Genomic DNA, 26,977 nt, shown 5'->3' on the forward strand with positions numbered 1-26,977 from the left:
ATCAGCTAATAACTAGAGACTGTACTCCAAAGATTATGCTAAGGTATCTTTCTAAATTATAAGGAATCTATAGCCAAGTAGAGGCCTGAGGTCATTATCCCAAGTAACATGGGCCATTACATTTTTTTTAATTGAACTTTTATAAACCAAATCATGCTTTATGGTGTGTTAAGAGAAAACAATATTGAAAAACGGTGTCCCCTACTCAAGATTAAGGGAACTTAAAGTGAAGTCCCTTGACATTCTAATTGCATACCTGGGGGACTAGAAGATACACCTTAAAGATACGAAAAATATGGTGGTTATAAACATGTGTGCATCTTGATCCCTGGGTAAACTGTTGCACTTTTAGAACATTTTGGCAATGTTCGTTGACCTCCAAAAACAAAAGTCCTAACATCTGTAATTTAAACAAACCACAACAAAAGCATTCCCATCTGTGGTGATGTGCAGTCAGGACTGAGAACTGCTCTGAAGAGAGAAGACTTTTGTTTTAAATATGGTTAACTTTGCCATGTCTCTGCTTTGTTCATATTCTGAGTAGAGTGTGTTCACCTCCAAGATGCCCATGGGAGAACACCAGCCATACACTGCTGTGGGCACTGCTGAAAAAGAAGCAGCTTCTTCCTGCCTCCTGTTAGTATTCTTTTCTTAGATACCAGGAATATTTATTGGTCTCATGAGTCTCATGTAAGATTTCTTTTGAAAATGGGCTACAGTGCAAATAAAAATTTTAAAAACTACTAAATGAAATGAACTTTAAGGACTCTTTTAACTCTAAAGCATATTACATTTTATAGGTAACTCTTCTTCAGTGTCACCCATGAAAGGATCGGATAAAAGGCATTCCCAGAAAAGAATACGCATGGCATGCCCATCCATCCTCTCTCCTCCGAATGGTTTCCACAGCTAACCTAGTCCCATGATTAGAAAGGGGAAGTTGAGGGTTAGACTCTGCCACTGGATCCTTTTGGTTTAACAAATGTCATGTAACTATGGTTCTCATGGACAGAACCAGTCTTAAAATTAGGGAAAAGCAAATTATGCCTTTTATGAATTTACCTCTTTTCCCCACATACTTCCCAAACCAGAACCACCTGCCTTCCCAATATGCAGATTATCAGTTAGATGTGATAACCTCCTGGGAGGTGTAAGGGTATCATAGGACCCCTCCTCCAAACCCCATTACTTTACACATAGTTTCCACAGCTGCTATTAGACCTACACGACCAATACTTAATACTTACTTTAAGGTTTCTTTTATTTATTTATTTATTTATTTACTTATTTACTTATTTACTTATTTACTTACTTAATTTTAGGGAGAGAGAGTGAGTCTGCATGGCAGAGAAGGGCAAAGGGATAAAGGGACAGAATCTTAAGTAGGCTCCGTGCTCAGCATGGAGCCTGATGCAGGACTCTATTCCACAACCCTGGGATAATGACCTGAGCTGAAATCAAGAGTTGGTACTTGACCAACTGAGCCACCCAGGCACCTCTGTTTTATGATTTTATCTTGATGTTTTGACATCAGACTACATGACCTTTAAACACTGGTGTTTCTCAGGACTTTGCTCTGGACTTTCCCTGGGTCCTCTTTCTCTTCCTCTCTCCCTCCTTCTCCTCCTCTTCTTCCTTCTTCAACAGATTGAGTGAGATATAATTCAAATACCATACAATTTTCCCACTTAAACTATACAATCAAAAGGTTTTTACTATACTCACAAATATATGCAACCATCACCACACTCAATGTTAGAACATTTCATCACCTCAAAAACAAATTTGATACCCTCTAGCTATTAACCTCCCTCCCTCACTCCCACCCACAACCCCAGATCTGAGCAACCACTAATCTACTTAACGTATCTATAGATTTCCCTATTCTGGACGTTATACAAACAGAATCATATAATATGTGCTCTTCTGTGACTTACTCCTTTCATGTAAAATGTTTTCAAAGTTCATCCATGTTGTAGCATGTACTGACTACTAGATTCCCTTTTTATGGACAAATAATATCCCACTGTATGTATTGGCATATTTTGTCTATTCATTTGTGAGTTGATGGGCATTCGCACTATTTCCATCTTTGGGCTATTAAGGACAATGCTGCCATGAGCAAATGATTCTGTGTGGACACAGGTTTTATCTTGGGTATAAACCTAGGAGTGTATTTGCTGGGTCATACTCTATGTTTAACAGATTGACTGTTAATAGCCAGACTGATTTCCAGAGCAGCTGCATCATTTTAAGATTCCCACTAGCAGTGTGAGCTCAGAGCCTGGAGCCTGTTTCGGATTCTGTGTCTCCCTCTCTCTCTGCCCCTAACCCACTCGCATCTTGTCTCTGTCTTTCTCAAAAATAAACAAACATTAAAAAATTTTTTAAATAAAATAAAAAAAAATGTTTTTATAAAAAAATAGAAGTGTGAGTCTTCCCATTCATTGTTAGTTTTAATAATTATTTTGGTTATTCTGGGTCCTTTGCAAGTCTTCAAAAATTTTAGAGTCAGCTTTTAAATTTACCCAAAGAAGTCAGTTGGGACTCTGTTAGAGATTGTGTTCAATTTGTGAACTGATTGATGGAGTAGTGCCATCTTACAATACTAAGTCTTCCAATCCATGAGCATGAATGTTTTCCACTTACTTAAACCTTCTTTAATTTCTTTCAAAGTCTTGTAGTGTTCAGAGTACAAGTTTGGCACAACTCTTGTTAATTTAATCCTAAGTATTTTGTACATTTTGATGCTATTTAAAATGTAATTGCTTTCTTATTTTCAGATTGAATATTGCAAATGCACAGAAATACAAATGACAATTGATTTTATGTATTAATCTTACATCATGTAACCTTGCTAAACTCATTTTTTAATTCTAGAAGTTTTTCAGCAGCTTCCTTGGGCTTTTCTATATATAAAAATCATGTGATTTTAGTTCTTCAATTCCTCCTTTACTGATATTTCAATTTCATCAAGTTTTCTAATGTAGTGTGTAACTTAATTACTGCTATTACCATTATAGTTTTTCAGTTCTTTTTCAGTGTTTGCTCTAGGATTTACCATATACATCTATCAGACTCAGCTTCAGATTTATACTAATTCAATTCAAATGATATAAAGAAATGCTACTCTGATATAGTTCAGTTCCCTTCTCTACCTCTTGTGGTATTATTTTTATACACATGATATCTATTAATATGACTAGTTCACTTGGGCTGCCATAACAGAGTACATGGATTAGGTGGCTTAAACAACAGAAATTTACTTGCTCACACTTCTGGAGGCTAGAAGTCGACTATCAAGGTGTCTTCAGTTTGGTCTCTCCTAAGGCTCTCTCCTTGGCTTGCAGATGGCCACCTTGTCACTCTGTCTTCACATGGTCTTCCCTTCTGGCTGTGCATACAAATTCCTAGTATTCTCACAAGCACTTGGGGTTTAGTTTGTATTTCTTTAATGACTTATGATGTCAAGCATCTTTTAATATGCTCATTTGCCACTTATATACCTTTTTTGGCATATAAATATACCATCAAATATCTTTTCTATCTTATAAATCATGTTGTTGCCTCATTTTTGAGATTTGAGAGTTCTTTACGTAATCTGATATATGTTGCAAGAATCTTTCGCAGCCTGTGACTTATCTTTTTTTTTCTCTTAACAGGGTCTTTAAAAGAGCAAAGGTTTTTTTAATTCTGATAAGATCCATTTTATTGAATTTTTTCTTTTATCAATCATGAGTTTGGTTTTGTATCTAAGAACATTTTGTTCACCCAAGGTCATGAAGTACTTTTGCCTGTTTTCTTCTAAGAGTCTAATTATTTTTAAATTCTACTCTTTTATTTTTCAGATCTTAGGTCACTCTTTCAAATTAGCCTTCTCTGACTGCCCAGACAAGATCAGATCCCTGTGTTGTTCATCTTTAGAGCATTTTATACATTTTCCCATATCCATCCAAATTTATAATTATATATGTTGCATGATTATTTGCTAAATGTCTGCCAATCCTCTTGATTGTAGCTCATGGGTTCTATTTTTGCTTACAGTTATATCCTTGAGTCTAGTACAGCTTACTCCATAGAAATTGAATAAACTAATGAATGAAGAATAAGCAAATGTATAGGTGCCACTACACACCATGGAAGACTATATTAAGAGAAAGTGTTGTTGTTCTAAGTCCACTTGATCTCAACAATTTGTCGTGAAGGAATGAGGTCAAGGTGAAGTTATTAGAACACTTCTGCCCCAGGGCCCATTGTAGAGGGGAAAAAAAAACAAACATATAGGGAGATCACAAAAGTAAAGGAAAAGGGCTAACAATATTTTAAGGTTTATTAGGTCTCAGGCACTTTGTATAAAAATACATCAGGCTCAAGGGTGTTAACCTTGACCTTGACCAAGGTTACTCTTCTAATAAATTCAGAAATTGGGACACGGCTTGAAGCCTTAATCCAAACTCCAAACTCAATGCTTTCTTCCTATTCTTGTGCTACTTTCCAAAATAAAAACTTAAGAGTTATCCTTTAAAAGTCTATCGGCTAGATGGGTGATGGGAATTAAGGAGGGTACCTGTGGTAATGATCACTGAGTGTTGTATGTAAGTGATGAACCACTGAATTTACTCCTGAAACCAATATTGCACTGTATATTAACTAAAATTTAAATTTAAAAATGAGGTCTATGTAGTTGTCAGAATGTACCAATATGAAGCATCTTGATAATATCGATTTCTTTTTTTAGATATTCCTTGAGAGAACAACAAAGCATCTTAAAACAAAAATCACAGCCTTCTCTACCTTGTAGGCAGAATGCTACTGTAGTCACCCTGGGTTGTCTAATGACAAAAGAACCTGCAAGTCATATCAGAAGATGAGGGAGCCTAGAAAACCTGCTCCTACTGGTGGGAACAAGGAAGATCCCTTCAATCCTTTATAATTAAATCAGGTAAAGAAAGCATAATTCCTTACACATAATAGAGTGCAGCAAATGGGAGTTTCCTGTTCCCTTTTCCCACCACAACAGGGACTGCCATTACTGATAAAAGCTCACAAGAGGGGGAAAAAAGGCATTGCCCTGACTTGCTAGCCTCTCAGTCAACTCCTAAAGATCTTGTGGAGAATCTTTGTTAAGAAGACTCACCTACAACCTCAGGAGTATAGCTGAGTCTAGCAACAAGGAGCCTTTTCTCTCTGACTGGAATGAAATTAGTGCTCGGGAGTCTTTAGGCCATTCCAGTGTTCCATGCCAGGTTTATATCCTAGGAACGAGTAGGATTTATAGCCTAGGAATGAACAGGGTTTGTAGGTCTTTCCAGGTAAGGTTTTTAGGCTGGAGGCTCAAGCACCAGCTCAACAAGGGCTCAGTTTTGTTCAGGGCCACAACTTCCTCAGGTGGGAATACATCCAGGTTCTCCATATTGTTGATTCTGCAAATACTTCATGCTTGAAGGTACTACCTATAGTCTGACATGAACATTCTAAGCCAATGCTTCTCAAACATTAGGTACACAGGATTCATCTGCGGATACTGTCAAGCAGATTCTGATTCAGGCCAAGTCTGCATTTTTAACAAACTCCACAGATCGCACTTTGAGTAACAAATTTCTAAGCCACTGGTTCTCAAATTTTAATGAGCATCAGAATCACTTAAAGGCTTGTTAAGCTCTGGCCCCACCCCTGGAGTATGTGATTCAGTTAGCTTAGGGTATAGCCCCAAATCTTGCATGTCTAGTAAGTTCCTAGGTAATGCAGATACTGTTATCTTGAGAACCCGATGCAGAACCTCATATCCATGTGATTCACTAGAACCAATAGGCCAACACTTGTGCATTGATCTGGCTTCCTGAGACCACTGAGCTTTCGGTCCCACACTTTTTCTTATATGACCTTTGTCTTCTGTTTTAGTGCTTCAATTTCCTGACTACTTCAGCTTCTGACTGAGAGCTTCATTCCCTTACCCCATATCAACAAAGTGGGAAAGACTACATAGAACATGGAGACTGGATGGTGTGGTCCACTGGAAGGCTGTCTTTGCGGACCAGCCACCATATTGTTCCTTTATCTCAACAAACTAGACCTGACAATGTAATTCAGAAGAGACACTTCTTAGAGAAAGCACCACCTCACTGTTCTAAAGGAATGATGGAAAAAACTCCTACAAAAGGGAACAGAAAGTTAATTCCATCTACCACCCACTAAACACTCTATCCTATGTCCCATCACCACCAGGGTGGCCCAGTTTTTACATTTTTTTTCCTTCATTGTATCAGTAATCCCTGAGGGAGGTGGAATGTGAATATCTCATGTCCATTCATTGAATTGAAGCAAAATTCTTTCCCTTTAACCTTGTCCATTCTCTGACCTAGAAGGGCCCCTCTTGAGCCCAGTCTACAGCTCAACTCAGAAATGCCCAGAGACATGTCATTGCAGCACCAGACAGCTGCTGGCAACTATTGAGGGAAGTGACAGACATTTCCCCCCTAGGCTTTTAATGTGGAATCACTCTTTTCTGTCAAATCTGTCTGTCTGCACTTGACCTTTCGGTGAAAAGCATGTAGCTGTTAACAAGCCTCTTCAGGATAAGAAGCAATAAATCCACTCACACTGCTCCAACTTCTTCCTGTCCTGTGGGTGCTCTACTTAGGATACTTCAAGATATGATACTGGGTTCCATTTCAGGCATACTGGGAGGCCAGCTTTCTTCACACTTCCACGTGTAAATTCAACTGGAGGTGGAGTTCTCCATATGAGAAGTATTTCAAAGTGTCTTATTCAGTTCTCTGCTACCTCTTGACAATATTAATATGTACCCTGAAGAGCCAAATGGAGTTGATAATTATAGAAAAGAAAACGATAAAGATCAACTATTTTCCCAACAAACTTTCTCAGATGACCAATTAAATCTTTACTGGGATCTTAGACTCATAGTGTCATCTCATCAATTTTGAAGGGATTATAGATTAATAAAATATATGCTAATAATTTCTATGATTTATTAACATTTTGTAATAAAATGGCAAATGCCTGTATCTCACCTTTTATGTGCCAGGTAGTGTTCTTAGTGTTGTATGTATAATAATCTAATTTTCACAAGAAAGAACGAAATTTCGCATTAGTCTTAGTTCGATTTTACAGAAAGATGAAGTATTCTACCAGGGTTTATTGAGTGCTAAAGGCAGGATTCAAACTCAGGCTCTCTGATTTTCTGCTTTCTGCATTTTACATTTCCCAAATCACTTGCATATAATATGCCTGCTTTGGAAAGCAGGAACTAGTTTTACATTTTGCAGACAAAGATGGTGAGATTGGAAAAGGTTATGCGACATCTCTGAGTTTTGTGCAGGGCATTTCTGGAATTAATTTCAACCCTGTCTTTAAGAGCCATTTTAAGGCAGCTCAGATTTTTTTTCAGTACATGTTCCCTCTCCTTTCCAGTATAGAAGTCATGAGACATAAGACCCGACCAAAGCACAGAGCTTGCTGTGAGGGCTGTACACAGTCCCGTGCACAATTGGACCCAGGGAAGCTCAGCAGAGTAACAGGAGTTTACCTGATAGCTTTAAACTTTTGATCATCCAAGGTGGGTGGATAAATCCATCAGTGAGAGTTTCTCTGCATCCTGCCACACCAGGCTCCTGGTCCCTGGATCTCTAGCCACTCATTCATAATGTGATTCCACACAAAGTTTCAGAAGTCTAACTTCACCATTATATTCTACTGGGTGATGTCAGTGAAAAGCACTAGGAGAGAGTGTGGCCTCCTTGCCTCCTCCCGTCTGCCTGCCTGCCCTCACTTCCAAATAGCTCACTAATAACCCTTCAACACTGTAGGCAGCTTTCCTGGAGGACCAGAAAAACCAGTGGGAGCCAGCAGCGTCTGGTCTCAGAGCCCACTCAGCTGAGCCCACTCAGCTGAGTGGGCACGTCTGCCAGGGTCAGGCCCCATGGCACAAAGGCCCTACTTTCCATAGCACTAGCTGCTGCTAACCTACCAGATAATTTACTGACTATGTTTGTTGTTTATTTTCTCCCCTCCAGCTAGAATGCAGGCTCCACAAAGGCTGGGGTTTGGCCTTTTTTGTAATTAATGCTATGCCTTAGAAGAGTCCTTATCCCATCCCAGAGGCTAAATACAGGAAACTGATGAGCAAATGAAGTGCCTTCTCAATATTACCTGAATCCTCCATAAGCATCTCATACTATTAAAAATTAAACTGATTTCGTTTTTGCAAAACTACTCCTGTCCACTTATCCAAATCAGATGGTAGAACAGGCCTGTATTATTGTAGTCTTCCACTTAGCCTCCCTCTCATTTTACATCCTCGCCATACCCACTGTCATGTCCTCTAGACCAGCAACTCATTGTCTGGTCTTTGCTCGAGTCAATGCAAAGTTTCCCACGTGCTTCCTTGCCCCTGTTCTGGCACCTATTCAATGCTTACACCCAGCCGCAGGGACATTTCTACAACCTAGATATCTCTTCACAGTTTTGCTTACAACCCTTTCATGATAACTTACACTTTCAGAATCATGGACACCTCCCCCTCCTCCCCCCTTGCAATATAACTTTGTCTATCACCTGCACCCATTCTCCCTGCAGCTGCACTTTTCAGCTTTGGTTTCTCTCTCCAGCCACACTGGACCACCTGCCTGGTGTCCCATGAGTTCATGACTGACCTTTGTTTTCTGCCTTCCACACTTTTTCCTTGACCTGGAAAATAGCCCTTCTCCACCAGGCTGCTTCCTCTTCTTAAAGGCACAATTCCTGTTTTATCTCCTCAGACTTAGTTTTATGTCCTCCTTACCTGCTCCCATAAACCTATCGTGTATGCCTGCACTTGTAAATTTTGGTTATTCATCTGTCTCCTCTACTAGATCGTAAATTCCTCAGGGGCAAGAGATGTGTTTCAAGTCTATGTTACTAGAGCCCAGCTCAGGGTCAGGGGTAGAGTCTTCACTGGAGAAATGTTTAATAAGATAATTCAGAAGGAGCAAAGGGAAATGCTTGTGCTGGTCTCTTCCCCCATCTTAGGATGATTCTCATGGGTTGTGAAATAGCTTAGAAAAGAAGTGCTTTCAGAAATTAGCCCCAGTGGAGACACAGACTAACTCTAGGGTCAGCTATAACTGGGTGAAATTGTAACTCTTGCAGATTGATATTTTAGTGATTTGCACTAGAGCCAGACAGGTGTTTGAGTTTTTTATTTTTGTTCTTATTTTTTTTCCAGCTAGGCCTTAACCACTTATTTTCAGACATATTATGGAAAATAACTTCTAGGTAACATGGAACATCCTAGACTTAAATTTTTCAATCATTACAGAACAGGTATGAGCTCTTTCTTCTTCTGTCCCTCCAGGCCCAAGAGCCTGGATGCAAAGCCCATTCTCTCTTGCTAAGGTGGGAATGTGGAGGCATTGATCTAAGCTTAACCCAGTAAAAAGGCAACATAAATATATTTAAACATTTTACAAAGACTAAAGTTGCGACTTATGGTTTCCTAACCCACATCAGGAATGGTCTGGACTAGAGGAGGTCAGAATGGTGAGAGTCAGAGGAGAAAGTCAAGGGTGACTACCTCTTCTCTCCCTCCTCTGGACTCATGTCCTCCTGTGCTGTCATCCCTATACTTGGAAACAGAGGCCACAGAAGTCAGCATGCATAGTCATAAAGTGTAAGGGCTTCCGCATCCTAGTCATGGGCCCAGGAAATTTCGTACAATTCATTCTGACTCAGCACATCAACACTCAGACAAGTCAATTCTTTCTCCAGTTGAGTCAAAGAGCAAAGGACATGTGAACAGAGGACAAGTTAATAAAGATTTACGTATTTACAACTGGGGATAGATAAGAGCTCATTGAGGCAAATGGGAAAGGGACAGCTACAGGCAGCAGTGGGTGTCTTGCCGCTTCTGACCCAGACCTTGGATCTGCCAGGCTTACAGTCAAAGCCAGGGAGGGCTTGATTAAGATACGTACAGAGCTCTTTCCTACTTGAGTCTGGCGGAACTTCTCAAGTCTAGTGTGTTGACACGTGGCTGGCCTCGTCTGCTCCATTCCCTCTAACACTTGCATATACACACACTCTGAGGTGTTCAACCTCCAGCTTACTTTAGGAAGACAAGGAGAGGTTAGGTTTGTTTCACATAGCCAAAAGATATTGAGCCTCTGACCAGCAAAGCAAGGTCCATTCATGGGGTATTGTGGTGGCCTGCCATTCCTAGAGGAAACCTTTCCTGCTTAGATGCTGAGATCCCGGATCTTGCACTAGAGGAATACGAATGGAGGCCTAACAGCTGTCTCCAGTGAAGCCCTGGGCTGGTGATATGGGTGGCCTAAAAGCAAGACAACTGCTTGCTGTGCTCATATCAGAGGCACAGTCACTCTGACCTAAAGTATTTCCAAGCACAGGTACTTTCTCAGTAATGCTGGCTCCCCCAAAGTCAAAGGGGGTACCCTGAATGGATGGATCGCTGGCATTCTGACAGAATGTGAGACTGGAAGTGTCCCCCTAAAACTGTAGGGTTTGGTGTGCTCTGAACACAAACCCCACACACGTTCCAAATATTGGTGGGAATGGTAGTGTTTCCAGACACAGATATCATATCGGCCCCTCCTCTTATATCACTTGTTCTCCGGACAAGGGGGCCCCAGGTGTTCTGACAGAGACAGGAATACAGGGGCCTCCAGTCATAGGTACAAATCTGTCAATTCCCACTGTACCGTGAGTGCTCTGGACAGGTGGGCCTTAGGTACTGTGAATGAAGACGGGAGCAGAAGTAGCTTCAAGCCCAGGTGTGGTGCCATCCCCCCATACTGCAACACCTGTGCTCTGAACAGGTAGGCCCCAGGGGCTCTGACTACAGGCAGAAACAATACTGGCTGTAAGTGCAGGTATGGCACCAGGCCCTGCATTGCAGTACACATGCAGTGGTCAGAGAGCCCCAAGATGTTCTGGGAAAAAGGCAGAAGTATCTCCAAACACTGATATGCTATTGGCCCTTCTGCCTACAGATGTGTTCTAATCAGAAGGGCCTCAGGTGATGTGACCACAAGGAGTAACTGTCTCCTGGCACATGTCTCTTCTCAGCAGTGCTGTCTCCTCTGGTAGTAGCAGGAGTGCTCTGGATGGTCATGGATTGATGAGAAGGAAGACCCAAGCACCTGACCACTGGCAGGAAGGAAGGTGTCTCCTAAGACAGGTTTGTTTCCATCGAGCTGGCCTCTCCAGCTGCAACCGGGCCATGACTTTGGTGCTCGGTTAGGCCTTCGCCAACACCAGGGTATCACAAAAGGCCAGCTGAGTACCGACAGGGATGCCAAAGATCTAACGGAGGGAGGTCAAACTGACAAAAACTGATAGGGCCACACTTCCACTGGGTGGCTGGGCTACAAGAGAGGCTAAGTCTGGAGCCAGTGCTGGGGCTGCAAAGATTCCAAAGGGGAGAGAGCTGTCGCAGTTGGTGGCTTTAGGCTCTAGCCCACCAGGAGAACAAATGTTGGCTGTGTGATTTCTCCCACGTCAAAGGAAAGGTGGAAGTTTGTACGTGGGTCGCTGACTGAGGGTGTAGTCAACTGGTGAATATCAGAGCTGAAGCAGTGCTGCCACTGGGCGGAATGTTCTCGGAACAAGGAAGGGCCATAAAAAATGGAAAATGGAAAACTCTCATTGGAGATGGGGAAGATGGGGAAGATGGGGAAGATGGGGAAGATGGGGAAGATGGGGAAGATGGGGAAGATGGGGAGATGGCAGCCAGGGAAGGAGTCATGGCGTCCATATCAATTTCATCAGAGTCAAAGGTGGGTTTGGATGCTGAGTCTGCAGATGTGCTGGCTACTGGAGGGGAAGCGGCTATGGTAACAGTGAGAGAGAAGCCAGTATGTACCGGGGCACTGAGGAGAGCAGCTCCTGGCTACTGCTCAGCAGGGGCCCAAAATGGGGGTTGAGAGGTGACCCATGGGCCAAAGAGGAGGTTGTGAGTTGGAGTGAAGCTGCTAACCATAAATGTAGGTAGGCTGGGGATATCTGCTGCATACTGCAATGTGCCTGGACAAGCAGGAGGAAGCTTATCTCTGAGTCTGGGGGAGACCTGAAGATGAAAGCCTGGGATAGGGACGTGGTGTCCAGATTAGCTCCACCCAGGTACAAAGCAGGCAGGCTGCCTTTCTGCCCGTGGATGCCGCCGAGTAAGCATCGTGAAAGTCTCCCCTCCCACCGCCGTCATGTCTAAGTCAGAGTCTCCCAAAGAGCCTGAACAGCTGTGGAAGCTTTTCATTGGAGGTTTGAGCTTTGAAACAACTGATGAGAGTCTGAGGAGCCATTTTGAGCAATGGGGAATGCTTACGGACTGTGTGGTAATGAGAGATCCAAACACCAAGCGCTCCAGAGGCTTTGGGTTTGTCACCTATGCCACTGTGGAAGAGGTGGATGCAGCCATGAATGCAAGGCCACACAAGGTGCATGGAAGAGTTGTGGAACCAAAGAGGGCTGTCTCGAGAGAAGATTCTCAAAGACCTGGTGCCCACTTAACTGTGAAAAAGATTTTTGTCGGTGGCATTAAAGAAGACACTAAAGAACATCATCTAAGAGATTATTTTGAACAGTATGGGAAAATTGAAGTGATTGAAATCGTGACTGACCGAGGCAGTGGCAAAAAGAGAGGCTTTGCTTTTGTGACCTTTGATGACCATGACTCTGTAGACAAGATTGTCATTCAAAAATACCATACTGTGAACAGCCACAACTGTGAAGTAAGGAAAGCTTTATCTTAGCAAGAGATGGCTAGTGCTTCTTCCAGCCAAAGAGGTCGAAGTGGTTCTGGGAACTTCGGTGGTGGTCGTGGAGGTGGTTTTGGTGGGAATGACAACTTTGGCCATGGAGGAAACTTCAGTGGTCGAGGTGGCTTTGGCGGCAGACGAGGTGGTGGTGGATATGGTGGCAGTGGGGATGGCTATAACGGATTTGGTAACGATAGAAGCAACTTTGGAGGTGGTGGAAGCTATAATGATTTCGGCAATTACAACAATCAATCTTCAAATTTTGGACCCATGAAAGGAGGAAATTTTGGAGGCAGAAGCTCTGGCCCCTATGGTGGTAGAGGCCAATACTTTGCCAAACCACGAAACCAAGGTGGCTATGGCGGTTCCAGCAGCAGCAGTAGCTATGGCAGTGGCAGAAGGTTTTAATTACTGCCAGGAAACAAAGCTTAGCAGGAGAGGAGAGCCAGAGAAGTGACAGGGAAGCTACAGGTTACAACAGATTTGTGAACTCAGCCAAGCACAGTGGTGGCAGGGCCTAGCTGCTACAAAGAAGACATGTTTTAGACAATACTCATGTGTATGGGCAAAAAACTCGAGGACTGTATTTGTGACTAATTGTATAACAGGTTATTTTAGTTTCTGTTCTGTGGAAAGTGTAAAGCATTCCAACAAAGGGTTTTAATGTAGATTTTTTTTTTTTTTGCACCCATGCTGTTGATTGCTAAATGTAATAGTCTGATCATGACGCTGAATAAATGTGTCTTTAAAAAAACAAAAACAAAAACAAAAAAAAACAAAAAAAAAAACAAAGCAGGCAGGCTGGTTGAGTCACATGTGCTGGCTGCAACAGTGGAAGTGACTGGCAAAGGGATGAGCTTGAGGGCAAAGAATGGAGGAGGAGTCCACAAGAACAAGGGAAGAGAATCCACACACATAGGAAGAGGTGACTCCATTCTGCAGGGGGAAGGCCTGGAGGGGAGGGTTGAGATGCTAGCAGGTGAGAGTATTCAGAAGTATAAAATGCTACAGCTATGACTGGGGGGAAAAGAAGGGGAGTAGGCACTGTACATCTCATTTCATAATAAATATCTGGTGTGGGGAAGGTGCAGGGAGGCAAACAGGACCTGTTGCATGGGCCAGTCAATGGCAACCAATAACACGGTTGTGGCCAGCTTCTACAAAGGAAGTGGGTGAGGGCTGGGAGCCTGCAGACCCCTGCACAGGCCAAGAGAAAGAGCAGGCAGGCTGAGTGGCACTTTAGTCTGAAGGGGCTTTAGTTTGCTCCTCCAAGACCTCGTGGTTCCACTGGAGTTCAGCTTTCTTCTCAAGCCTAGGACTCCACCAATGGCTATACAAGGAAGCTTGGAGGGAGTGGGGCAAGGAAGGAGAGAGGGCTAGTTCACCTTGACCCTACAAAGCGGCACTGGCAGGCAAGGAAGCTTTGGTGACATTGACCTTTTCCATTTTGCGGGTGGAGAATTTTCACTGCACAGTGTCTTTGGAAACTTCTCTCCTTGTGTCTTTTTTCCTGACATCAGTGAGGCTGGAGAACTGGGCCAATGGCCTGATTTTCACCCAGCACTTTCCGCCTCTTTTACAGCAGGGATCAGGATGTGGCTGGCTAGAGAGACCTGCTTCATCTGGTTCACTCCTGCAAACAGGCAGGACACCTCTGGCTGTAACGAGCTACTGATGGCAAGGACTTCAGGGAAGCAGCTAAGAGACACCTGGGATTTCTTACCTCAGTTGTCTTCTGGGAGCTTGAACTGAGGTTTCCTTTCACAGGCCCCAGACTGCATGAAAGGCAGTGAAGACTCCAGAGGTCTGCAGGAGCCTAGATGCTGGTGATACATTCTCACTGCTCTGGGGGTGGGGGATGAGACGCAGTGGTGGCAAGGCTACTTCTCTGGTTGTCTTCCTCTTGTGCTCTGCCTTTCTGGCACTTTGCTAAAGCCCTGGGCTCCGTCTCTTATAGTAAAGGAAGTGGGGGGGGGGGTTGTGACTGGATAGCACTGGCCCGCCTCCTAAAGAAGTCTAGCAGCTCACAAGGCAGAGGAAGCCTGCCTGGGCCCCTGTTGGAAGACTCCACCATTCCCAAGGGGCTGAACATCATGCAGTTGCCAAGAGAGGGAACCAGCTTCTTCAAAGAGTCCAGCCAGGACAGGAGCAGGGGGCTCCCCCAAGAGGGGCTCTGAGTTGTGGGATGGCACACAGCCTTTCAAGGGTGATGTCAAACAGAGGGGTAAAGACAGCCCTCTCGGTACAACAATGGCTTGTGAACAAGACCGAGGAGAGGTTCAGGGCCAGCAAATGACCCCAGAGTGGATGAATGGGCGAGTGGGTGAATGGGCTGGCGATGTCCAGGCCGGAGTGCAGCCGGCTGTAGGAGTGGCCCTTGAAGCTCAGTTTGTACATTATTACTACATGTTCAGAAGCCAGCAGAGGCCTCCTAGCTGCCTCCTCCTCAGAGGCCAAGCACTCACTGATTTGTCGCATGCTTGTGACACATCCTTGGACGTACGACTTGAAAAGCGCACGAGTGAAGGGCATGACAAAAATGCGCCAAAAGGCAAGCTCAAGGTCAGCGGCCCAACCTCCGCTGAACTCACCAGTGCTGCCAACTTCCGGCTCTCACAGGTGTCTGGCACTGGATGGGCCCTGCACTGAGTGGCGAATGTTCAAGACCCCTGATGCCCAAGTGGGCAGGTTTGGCACCAGCAGGGTCTGCACACTCCCTGGCCACCGGCCCTGCAAGGTATCTTTGCCGGTCTGTGTCTGTGCATCAGATGGTCGTTTCCCCCCAGAGGTCATGAGAGGGTAGACAACGCAAAGCCAGGCCACTCAAGCAACTTGGAACTTATGGAGGGACGGGGCTCTTGGCAGAGCCATCTGGGACAGGCAGTGTCTGGAGAGGGGAATGAAGAGGTGCCAGGATGGCCACAGCAGGGCAAGTGCTAAGGTGGGAAGGGAGGTCAAGCAGCACAGGGTCATGAGATTCCTCAGCCTCTTCCCTTCTGAAGCCACCTGGGATGTCACTGATCCCCTTCTAGGATAATAGCAACGGTTATATCTTAATTACATTGGTGGGTACTTGAGTATGTACACTTGTCAAAACCTACAGAACTGTATACTGTATATACAGAACTGTATATAAATGGATGCCTTTATTTTATGTAAATTTTACCTTAAAGTTGATTTGAAAACCATTTCATGTAAGAATATACAAAGCATCATTTCAAAGCCATTGTTTTATGAGTAGATCTTGCTACACAGATGAAATAGACAAAAACGATGGCAAAGGCTGTTTGTTCATAACCGTTGTAAGAATTTATAATACATTTTAGAAAACTGAGTCAGAAAAGATCATGTTAATGTAGTAGAATGGCAAGCAATGGGAAGGCAAGACCAGTGAGGGTGAGGAGTGAGGGGGGAGGGGAAGCAAAACAAGTCAAGGAGGGAAGCAAGGCATCAGCAAGCTGGTGCAGAAGAGGCTTGCTGAACATATGCACAGGAGTAGCTATCCCTTCTTATGGTGTCCATTCCAGCATCCACCGATGAGAAGACCATAGGCTGTGGGTTCTCAACTCCTGAGATACATGCCTAGACTGTGAGACCCTAAGTCAAGCTGTTCTAGTCAGACCTTCTCTGCCTGGATCAAGCCAATCAGCACAAGGAAAGAATAGCTCAGCCCTTAGAACCTAAGTGAATCATTTCTGAGTGGGGCTGTCCTGGTTCCTATCAGCTAACAAATCGCTGGATACCCTTTGACCTATGTAACACTATCCCCTTCTACCAATACTGGTGGGTCAGAACTTGGGACACTGACATCTCCAGATTGACAATCTGTTGACCTCAAACCAGAATCAGTATTCTCAAGAAGATTTTTTAATTTTTTAAAGTTTTTATTTATTTTTGAGGGAGACAGAGACAGAGACAGAGTACTAGCGAGGGAGGGGCAGAGAGAGAAGGAGACACCAAATCCTAAGCAGGCTCGAGGCTTTGAGTGGTCAGCACACAGCCTGACACAGGGCTTGAATTCATGAAGCCCGAGATTATCACCTGAGCCAAAGTTGGAAGCTTAACTGAGCCACCCATGTGCCCCTCCAAAAGATTTTTAAAGGACTCGGGATCTCACAGCATATTCAAAATGTCCAAGACATAATCTAAAATTACCACGAAAAGAAGAACCAAGACCTGACACTCAGCAGGTGCAAACCCTGAAAGGACACGATTGTTGGTATTATCAAAGTCTATAGTGAAGCTACCATAACCATTTCCGAGATGTAAGGGCAACCACTTTCGAATACAAAAGAAAGACACAATTTCACAACTACAAAAAAAGAGCCATATTTGAGAAGCATAATAAAATAAACTTTAAAATTCCTAGTGGTTCAGCAACAAAATGGAGATGCCAAAAAAAGAAGAGTTATTGAACTTGAAGATAAATTAACAGAAACCATTCAATATAAAGAGAGGAAAAAGGAAAAGAAAAAAATTAACAGACTCAGAGACCTATAGAAAAATACCAGAATGGCTAATAATCAAGCTATCAGAGTGTCATAATGAGAGGAAAAGGAGGCATTGACAAATAGGGAAAAGTGGAAACTTAACAGGAACCAATGGGGGAGGGGAAGGAAAAAAAAAAAAAAAAAGAGAGAGGTTAGAGTGGGAGAGAGCCAAAGCATAAGAGACTCTTAAAAACTGAGAACTGAGGGCAGATGGGGGGTGGGAGGGAGGGGAGGGTGGGTGATGGGTATTGAAGAGGGCATCTTTTGGGATGAGCACTGGGTATTGTATGGAAACCAATTTGACAATAAATATATTTTAAAAAATTAATATATTTTAATTAAATTAATTTTATATTAAATATATTTTAATTAAATTAATATATTAATATATTTTAATATATTAAAAAATTAGACCTATAATGTTGTATTAGAAATGGAGGTAAATATTTAGAAATTTAATATAGATAGCTAACATGTATGGAAATAGAAAAGTGTATTTGCGCATGGGTTTATGTATTTACCATTTCTCCATACTAAAGACGGTTTAGCAGCAAGGACACCCTAACAGTAATGAGTATATTTAGCACCCAGTTCTTAGTTTCTAAATGCCATTCTGCAATATACGGACCCTGCAATCCTCACTAAAAATGGTTGCTTTCAGACTGGGCTGGAAACTCATGGATGAATCTGAAACACCTTGTGCCATAAAGTAAGGAAATGCTCAGAGAACAGAGGGGTGTGTCAACATAACAACAGAAGCCAGAGTGAAGGGGCGCCCACTGGACAAACCAGTAAAAATGTGACGATTAGAGTAACAGTTATAGATTCTTACTCATTAGATAAAACAATCCAGCAGTCTGTGGTGATATAAGCAAATAAATACAGAAAAACAGAAATGAATTAAATAGAAGGGAGATCTATTCCTTTCACTAGAATGCCAACGAATAAATGTAGAGGAAACGATGACACTAGAAAATCATCATTTCATAACAATAATATAATTAACTTAGGCATGAATCATGAATAAATTCTAAAATCCGTGGGTGGAAGTGATTAGGATTAGAATATTTACATCATTTCAAAGCTTATTAATTATCAAAGGAAAAAAGATACTATTCTTACAGTAAGAAATCTAGCAGACATGCACACTAATCAGGTATCTAAGTTATGTTCAGTAGTGGGACAAGTTGACAGCACGTCCTCACTGGTATGACATACTGAAAAGTATACTCACTACATCACCACTATGATGTTCCTGCCAAAACTGTGTAATTTTAACCTAGTCATGACAAAATCACAAAATGAAAACGAAAGATGTTCCAGAAAATAAATGGCTTGAACTTTTAAAAATGCCAACCTCATGAAAATCAAGGAAAAATTAAGGACCTGTTCTAGATTAAACAAATCAAAAGGAATATGACAACTAAATACTAAATGCAATGTGTGCTTCTGGAATGAGTGTAGGACCAGAAAAAAATTAATCTTCCCCCATCTTTGACTATAAAGTGTATTATTAGGACAGCTGGTAAGATTTGAGCAAGATCAATAGGAAATCATAATAGTATCCACCAATGTAAAATTTGTAAACTTTCAATTTCACTGTGATTATGAAAGAGCATGACCTTGATTTGTAAGACAGACACGGAAGTGTTAAATAAAAGGGACATCATATCAGCATTATCAAATAACAACTACAGAATGTAACGGAGAAAAATATACCACTTACAATTGCAAAAAACTCTAAGATATCAAGAAATAAATGTATATGTGTTATAAAACGTAATAGGAAAGAATATCTGAATAAATAGGTAGATTCACTGTTTTCCTAAGTAGGAAAAATCAATATCCGAAAATTTTAATTCTTCGCACAGTAATCTCTAACACCAATAGAATTCCAACAAACATTTTGATGGGATTGTAGACAAACTTATGTTAAAATCAATTTATACCAATAAGGAGAAAAAAATAGATAATCTAAAAAGAAAGGAACAGAATGGGGTCTTCCTTCACAATTATTAGCATGGTAATTAAGACAATTGGGTGTTAACACAGCAAACAAAAAAGAGATTGTATTAGTCTGCTAGAGCTACCATAAAAAAATACCATAGGTTGGATGGCTTACACAAGAGATTTTATTTTCTCACAGTTTTGGAGTTAGAAGTCCCAGACCAGGGTGCCAACCAATTTAATTCCTGGTGAGAGCAATCCTTCCAGCTGGAAGAGAACTGTCTACTTAATATAGCTTTACATGGCCTTTCCTCTGTCAAAAACATGGAAAGGGGGTGGTGGGGAACCAAGAGTTCTGGTGACTCTTCCTCTTCTTATAAGGATATCAGTTCTTTTGGATTAGGGCTCACCTGTATGACCACACTTTTCTTTTCTCCCAATCTCCATCCCGTGGCATAGGGAGCTAGGACTTCAACATATGAATTTGTTGGGGGGGGGGGGGTACACAACTCAGTCCACAACAAAGATCAATACCATAACACGGCCCAGAAACAGGCACACATGTATGAGAAGTTGGTTTGGGGTGACAAAGACCCTTTGACCAGTATTTAGCCAGACTCCTTTGAACCCTCTTCATCAGGCCGCTGATACCCTCTTCTTCAGACTGCTGAGCCATTTTAGCAAAGATCTTGCACGGCCAGTTATGGAGCATCTCCTCACCCTTGATAGTTAATCCCACTGCTGTTCCTACAACATTAATGTCTAACCAAATTCTTCTTCCCTCCCACCCTTAATACCTAAACAAGTTGCTCTTTTTTTTTTTTTTTTAAGTAATCTCTATGCCCAACGTGGGGCTTGAACTCATCACCCTGAGACCAAGATTCACATGCTCCACTGACTAAGCCAGCCAGACACCCCCTAACCAAGTTATTCTTACTAATGTTCCATTCTCTCCCTTTCTCTCTGTTCCCTGGCTATAAATTTCTACTGTTCTCTGTTGTATACGGAATTGAGTTCAGTCTCTCTCCCCTACAACAACAGTCAATTCCCCCTTCTATTCAATAAAGTCTGTCCTGCTGTTTTTAACAAATGTTAGAATAATTCTCAGATTTAAATGGAAACTTAAATCTTGGGGGAAATGGAATATTGAAAAACCAGAGGGGATGTAGACAAATGGCATCACACATTCACACCACAAATGATGATGATGATGATGACAAAAAAATTAAATGCCTTTTATTTTATACCATAGATTAAAAATAAATTTCAGATGAAGTAATTACATGAAAAATACAAACTTCAATATTTTAAATTCAGTACTAATTAAAACCTGGTTGAGCAGAGAGCAAAAGTTTTGATATTAGGAGCCTTGAAAGGCTGTAACACTGTAGAGAATGTAAAGCCCTGGGTTAAGTATTAGCCTCTGCCTGAGTAGATAAGAATATCAGTAATCATTTCCACACCAGTTACCATGAAATATACTATAACTTGTTACAATAAAATTTAGTTTCTGCTTAAGCCTACTTCTTAAAAGAGGCAAAGTACTTTCCTAATATCAAAAAATTCATTTTTAAAATGCCAAGGACTGATGAATTCTGACTTTACCATTATGAATATTTACTGTAATAAACTATGTGTCAGAATGTTTCTTGTATAAAAATATGTTTGTCCTCCTAGAATTATAAATTACTTTCCTTGGGAGCCTACTCTTACACATCTTCTGATAAGTTGGCTGATTATAGACTCACTTATCTTGATAAGAGTATCTCAACCAGTATAAAAAATACTGTGGGTGCTTATAAAATCAGAAAAGTGTATAAAGACATTTCTCCTTTAAAATATCCTTTTACAAGTAAATTCTAAACAGATTAACTCCAAAATACAATGCAAAAACTTGATTTTTCATGACAACCAAAAATAAAACCTTTTGAAACTCTTAGAATGTATAGAACATTTTTGTATCCTACAAGAAACACACACACACACACACACACACACACACACACACACACAACCTTGAAGAAAAATATGATAAAACAAAAAAAATCTTCCTTTTAACAAAGGCATCATAAACAATTATATTTGAAGAAGGTATTTATAACATATACAACAGTTATTGAGAAGATATAGAGAATGCTTAAATTTCAATGTAAAAAGACAAACATCATATAGATTTTTTTCATATTACTTGAAGAAGCTCAGCATGTGAAATTAAAAGGAGGAAACCAAATCACCAAAGTGAAAAAATCTTGACTGCATCTTCAAGGTAACCCTTCAATCCTACAACTGGTATATGCTTTTGAGAAATTCTTGTACGTGAATGATAGCAGACGTGTCAGGAATGTTTGTTGTATCAGGGTAACAATAAAAAATTCAATTGCAGTTAAATGTCCATCAATAAAATAAATAAACTGTGGACTATTTATATGCTGAAATATCATATAGCATTTAAAATGAATGGATTTGATTTATATACAGCAGTATGGAAAGAACTTAAAAACCTAATGTTAAGTTAAAAAATACAAGTTGCATGGGGCGCCTGGGTGGCTCAGTCGGTTAAGCGTCCGACTTCAACTCAGGTCATGATCTCGCGGTCTGTGAGTTCGAGCCCCTCATCGGGCTCTGGGCTGATGGCTCAGAGCCTGGAGCCTGCTTCGGATTCTGTGTCTCCCTCTCTCTCTGCCACCCCCCCGCCGCCCCGTTCATGCTCTGTCTCTGTCTCAAAAATAAACGTTAAAAAAATTTTTTTTTAAAAATACAAGTTGCATAAAAAATAATTTCTGGGAAATTTAAAAATAGAAATACAGAAAGCAATTTATATATTAATTCTTTCCAAATATAAAATTATACAGCATATGTGCTGATTAATTTTATGTGTCAACTTGGCTAGACTATGATACCCAGCCAGATGTATATATATCTATATATAGAGAGGGAGAAGGAGGGGGAAAGGGTAGGAGGGGGAAAGGGTAGGAGAGAGAAAGGGAGGGAGGGAGAGAGAAACAGAACCCTGGTAAATATAATATTCAAGTCTCAAACATTCACAGGAAATGTGTGAAGCCAACTTCAGGTTGGTAGGTATGTCTAAGGAGGGAGAGAGACAAATGGTCTGGGGACAAGAATTAAAACTTTGCCTTTACCTATGAGGTTTCATTAAAATATATACCGTTATATATAATTTCATATAAATGTGTGGATTCATATCTCACACAAAAATAGCAAAATGTTAAAATTAGTTTCCAAAGGGAGGAACTAAAGGTGATTTCTATTATTCTCTCTGCTTTCCTATACCTTTAAGCACAAAATAAACAAACAAATAAGCACTGCATGAAAGAACAGTTTTATCCCAATCATTAAAATGGCGCTGTTTGGAATGGAGTTGATTCACATGGCCTGTTTGAGTGTTGCCTCAGTGAAATGTCCCTGACACTTCCCTGCAACTGTGCTTTCATTTTATTTCAGTCAGCGACATTAAGCCTCCTAACCCAGTCTCTAACACTGAGGGAAACATGCCCTGGATTGGGGAGAAAAAGTTTTGACAACTAAAATTAAGATATGCCATTGCAAATCAATAACTTAACTCTAAGTCATTCCTCGATCTCTACCACCATCTAATTGATGAATCAGTCTCCTAGGCTAAAAAATTTTCAGTTTTTTAATATGAAGAAAATTAATTCGTTTTTGATCCAACAATGCTAAGAGAAAAGCAGAGGCTAGGCTACTTCCCTTCTAACCTACAAGTTCAGAGCTGGAGTTACAAACCAGGTTTCCTCCACCCCCTGAGCACATATACGGAGAGTGTCTCACACAGCTTGTTTCCTACATTAAACAAGTGCTATGTACAATGGCATACAAATCCAAGTAAGTGTGGGAATTATTGAGCTAAACAAAACTAAATGGATTCTCTTACAGCACAGCAGTTTGCATATGAATATACTTGATAAATTTCCTAAAGGAGGATATAACACACAATGTGTCATCTTTCACCCATGCCATTTTAGTTCATAAAATGTGTCATGGGACTACTAACTAATGTTATCAGAAATGCCAATATAAAGACCATCAGTATCACTGGGGGCTGAAGCATTGTAAAACATAATTGTCTCTACATATACGAAGGAAGGATTTTAAATATGTGCAATTTTCCCTTATTTCTTGGGGCAGGGGGAAGAAATCAGGTCTACCTGACATAATGACAGAAGCCAGGCACCATTCTCTGTTTGACAAGCTGTCAAGAATTTGAGGTCACTATTAAGTCCCTCACTCTCCTCCTCTATTGGGTAAGTGATTCAGTGGACGTTCTCAGAGAAAGATGAGCCAAAGACAAGTAGAATATACTGGAAATTCCGGCTTCATAGAAAAACATGTGTGACAGGCATTTTTAGAAGCACGTTTTTTTTTTCCCTTCTGACAACACTAAGACAACACAGTTTTTCATATTTGTGGAAATAATGAGCTGTGTCCTCCTCCACAACTACAACACATACACACATACACTTGCACACACACACCCCTCCTCACCCCATCGTAACATACAATAAAGTTATGAGCTTCCCAAAGAGTTATCTATTTTGTGAAAGACAGCAAGTTACCATTTATTCCCCTGAGCAGCTGATTTTCATGCTTTAATAGCATTACAGAAAATCCATTCCTCACTCTCTATAATACAAGGGCATCTGACGAGTTCATCAGTCCTGTCTTTGTTTGATGCCAGTCAGCATCTCCCTAGCTCAGTACAGCTGCAAAGAGCTTTCCAATCTGACCTTCTGCATGCCAGCACATAACAAGCTAGTGAGTGGCAGGAACAGGAAGAAAAGGGCTAAGAAAAATAAAAGTTCTTTTCAAGTAAGCTTCTCACTAGGTTTTGAATAGGAAGCAATGGTGAAAAAGAAAAAAATAATTTTGGAATGTTTGAAAAAAGTTTCATTTTTCTTTGCCAAGCTTATTCACAGGTGGTTTTCATTACCAACATGCAAGAAAATCAGAGGCAACTACGATGCTGTCGGATGGTGAACCTGAATTTAATTTCTGATCCCCAAATGCCTCATGTCGAACCTCAGGAGAGCCACAGATTCTCTGAATTCAATTTCTTCATTTTCAAAAGGAGGAAATAACTGTGGCAGATTCCATGAGTTTAGTTCATTTAATGCCCACTCTAAATCTCTCTCTTGGATCATCTTTTATAGCCTGGAATGCCCAAACTAGACCTTCCAATAGTGTACCTTTGTGCCGAGGTGGCCATATGATATGATTCTGGACAAGATATAAGAGGATTTCTGCAGAGTTTGTAAGAAAGGCTATGCTTTTCTGACCTAGATTTGAGATTCAGTATGTCTAACAATCTCCCAGGTGATGCCAGTGTTTCCATGGATTATACTTCAGCAAGGGTCCTGAAGGCAATGTAGTAGGACAGGTGCATCAGAGGGATGGTGTACAAAGCAAGTAGGGTGCTGAATTACTACATATACATAATTTATATAAAAAATGAAAATATGGGTTATGTTAATTATATTTCTTTTGCTTCCATAAAGGGAGGGGAGAGAGAAGAATGGAAGTGGACCTAGTCACTTGGCTGAAGTCTAGAACTCTAGTTGGTGTCAATTACTTAGAAACTTTTTGAATGACCAGAAATGCCTAATATTGTTAGTAGCTTTCAAGTGGTCTCTAAACATTACTAAAATTGTCTACACACCAAAAGGTCTTTGGTTAATAGAGAACATCTGCGTATTTGTTTTAATGTAATAAATGGGACCACATGCACAGATTTTGAGTGGACTCATACATTAACCTAATAGAAGAATCAAAAGGTGTGAGCTAAAGGCCATGAAACATGATTCCCTTAAAAATTTCAAAATCTTTCAATGGACACTGGACTTTTCACAAGTTGTGTATGTAGTATGGGCACTTGAACCGATAATATTTATGCATGCATTAAGGGACAGAAAGGCCCCCTGCTCACTCGGAAGTTACATTTGTACCCAATGCACATGCGAGAAGAAACAAACATTAGAAACAACTAAATAAAAGTACTATAAGTGTGTTTTCCAGTCTGGCATGCAAAGAGTTTGGAAGTATTTACTTTCATCCAGCAACAAAAGCTAAGCAAACTGAAAATCAACAACTCTTCTTTGATTCACCAGATAATGGGGGTCACGGGGAAAACCAATGCCCCCCACCCAGAATTGGAGATACAGACAAGCAGATTCCAAGAATTACAACTTACTAGAGCAGAAACCCAGGAGAAGAAAACTCTGTGGGAACCAATAACAGGGAAAGAAAAATATAACTTATAACTGAAGAGTTGCTGGTAGTTCAATGTGTTCAAATCTGAGAGTTAAAATCTCTAGCAGCATCCAGACTTGGGGGCCCTACAGTTTGTGTTTTACTTCCAAGAACACTACCAAGTTCTCACAGTAAAGATCAGAGAAAAATTCCCTCTTGCTTCCTTCCAGCAGAGGAAGGGAAAAGCAGCCATTATGAAATAAGCCTGAAGCATTCTGCTCTTCTTAACAGGCCTGCCCTCAAGAGTCTATTTTATGAAAGCCTAACTCTCTAGGGTTTTGTCAGAGTCTAAATGTTCTGAGTTGGGGGAGGAAATACCCAACTCCAGCTGTCTCTGGACTTCCACAAGAGTGAAGGAAAATACCCAACTCTAGCTCCCTTTAGCCTTCTTGTCTTACCTAAGTGTAGCAAAGCAAAACAAAACTGAGAAGCACTTGTAAAGGCCACAGCTGATGGCACAGGCTCCCTGAAAGACTGATGCATAGTCACAGTACTTTAGAATGCTTTCCCTCCATCACTTCAATAGGGCTTCTGTATAATAACAATAGAATCCAATCAGAAGAACTGCATGATTCAGACTCTATTTAAGAAGGAGTCCCTAGGGAAACTGAAAGCCAAGAGATGAGAGGGAAACAAGGACATCAGAGGAAATGTTAACCTGTGATACCTACAGCTACCATAGGCAGTAAACATAGCCTAACCCCAATCCAGAAATACAAAAAAACCTTACACTAAAGGACTACTTAACCAGTACATCATGTCAAATTTTCAAAAAAAAAAAAAAAAATTACAACTCATACTAAAACAAACAAAATTTTGAAAAGAACCAATATCAGAACCACACTCAGATATAGCAGAGATGTTGGGATTGTCAGGCTAGAAATTTAAAAACAACTATGATTCCTAAGCTAACATGCTAATGGAAAACGTGGGTAACATGCAAGCATAAATAGGTAATATTAGCAGATAGATAAAAGCCTAAGAATGAATCAAAAGAAAATGCTAGAAACTAAAGACAAAGTAATAGAAATGAAGAATGCCTTTAAATGACTCACCAATAGAAAGGAAAGAATCATCCAGAAAAGGATAAGTAAGCTTGAAGAAATGTCAATAGAAACTTCCATAATTGAAATTCAAAAAGGAAAAAAAAGGATGAAAGGAGCGGAAATCAAAGAACTACTGACAATTATAAAAGGTATTAAAACACACACACATACACACACACATACACACACACACACACACACACACACACACACAATGGAAGCACCATAAGGAGAAGAAAGAGTAAGAAACAGAAGAAAAATTTGAAGCAACAGTAATAGAATTCTCCAAATTAATGATATACACCAAATCACATATGCAGGAAGCTTAGAGAACATAAACCAAGATAAATATTAAAAAATTGATACCTGTGCATATCATATTCAAGCTGCAGAAAATAAACTCAAAGAAAAAATATTTAAGGAAGCCACAGAAAAAAATACC

General features: G+C 40.9%; 1 long non-coding RNA gene and 1 pseudogene across 1 annotated transcript; both read left to right on the plus strand.

Annotated features, from left to right (window-relative positions):
• Positions 1 to 11,084: 11,084 nt before the first annotated feature.
• LOC122231728 lies at positions 11,085 to 24,826 on the plus strand. Its single transcript, XR_006208966.1, has 3 exons — positions 11,085 to 11,194; positions 23,372 to 23,487; positions 24,739 to 24,826. It is a non-coding gene; the product is annotated as an uncharacterized LOC122231728 (long non-coding RNA).
• On the plus strand, positions 12,201 to 13,428 carry LOC102968617 (annotated as a pseudogene).
• Positions 24,827 to 26,977: the final 2,151 nt, after the last annotated feature.

Source organism: Panthera tigris, chromosome D2, assembly GCF_018350195.1.
Source record: "Panthera tigris isolate Pti1 chromosome D2, P.tigris_Pti1_mat1.1, whole genome shotgun sequence".
In the NCBI taxonomy this organism is placed as follows: Eukaryota; Metazoa; Chordata; class Mammalia; order Carnivora; family Felidae; genus Panthera; species Panthera tigris.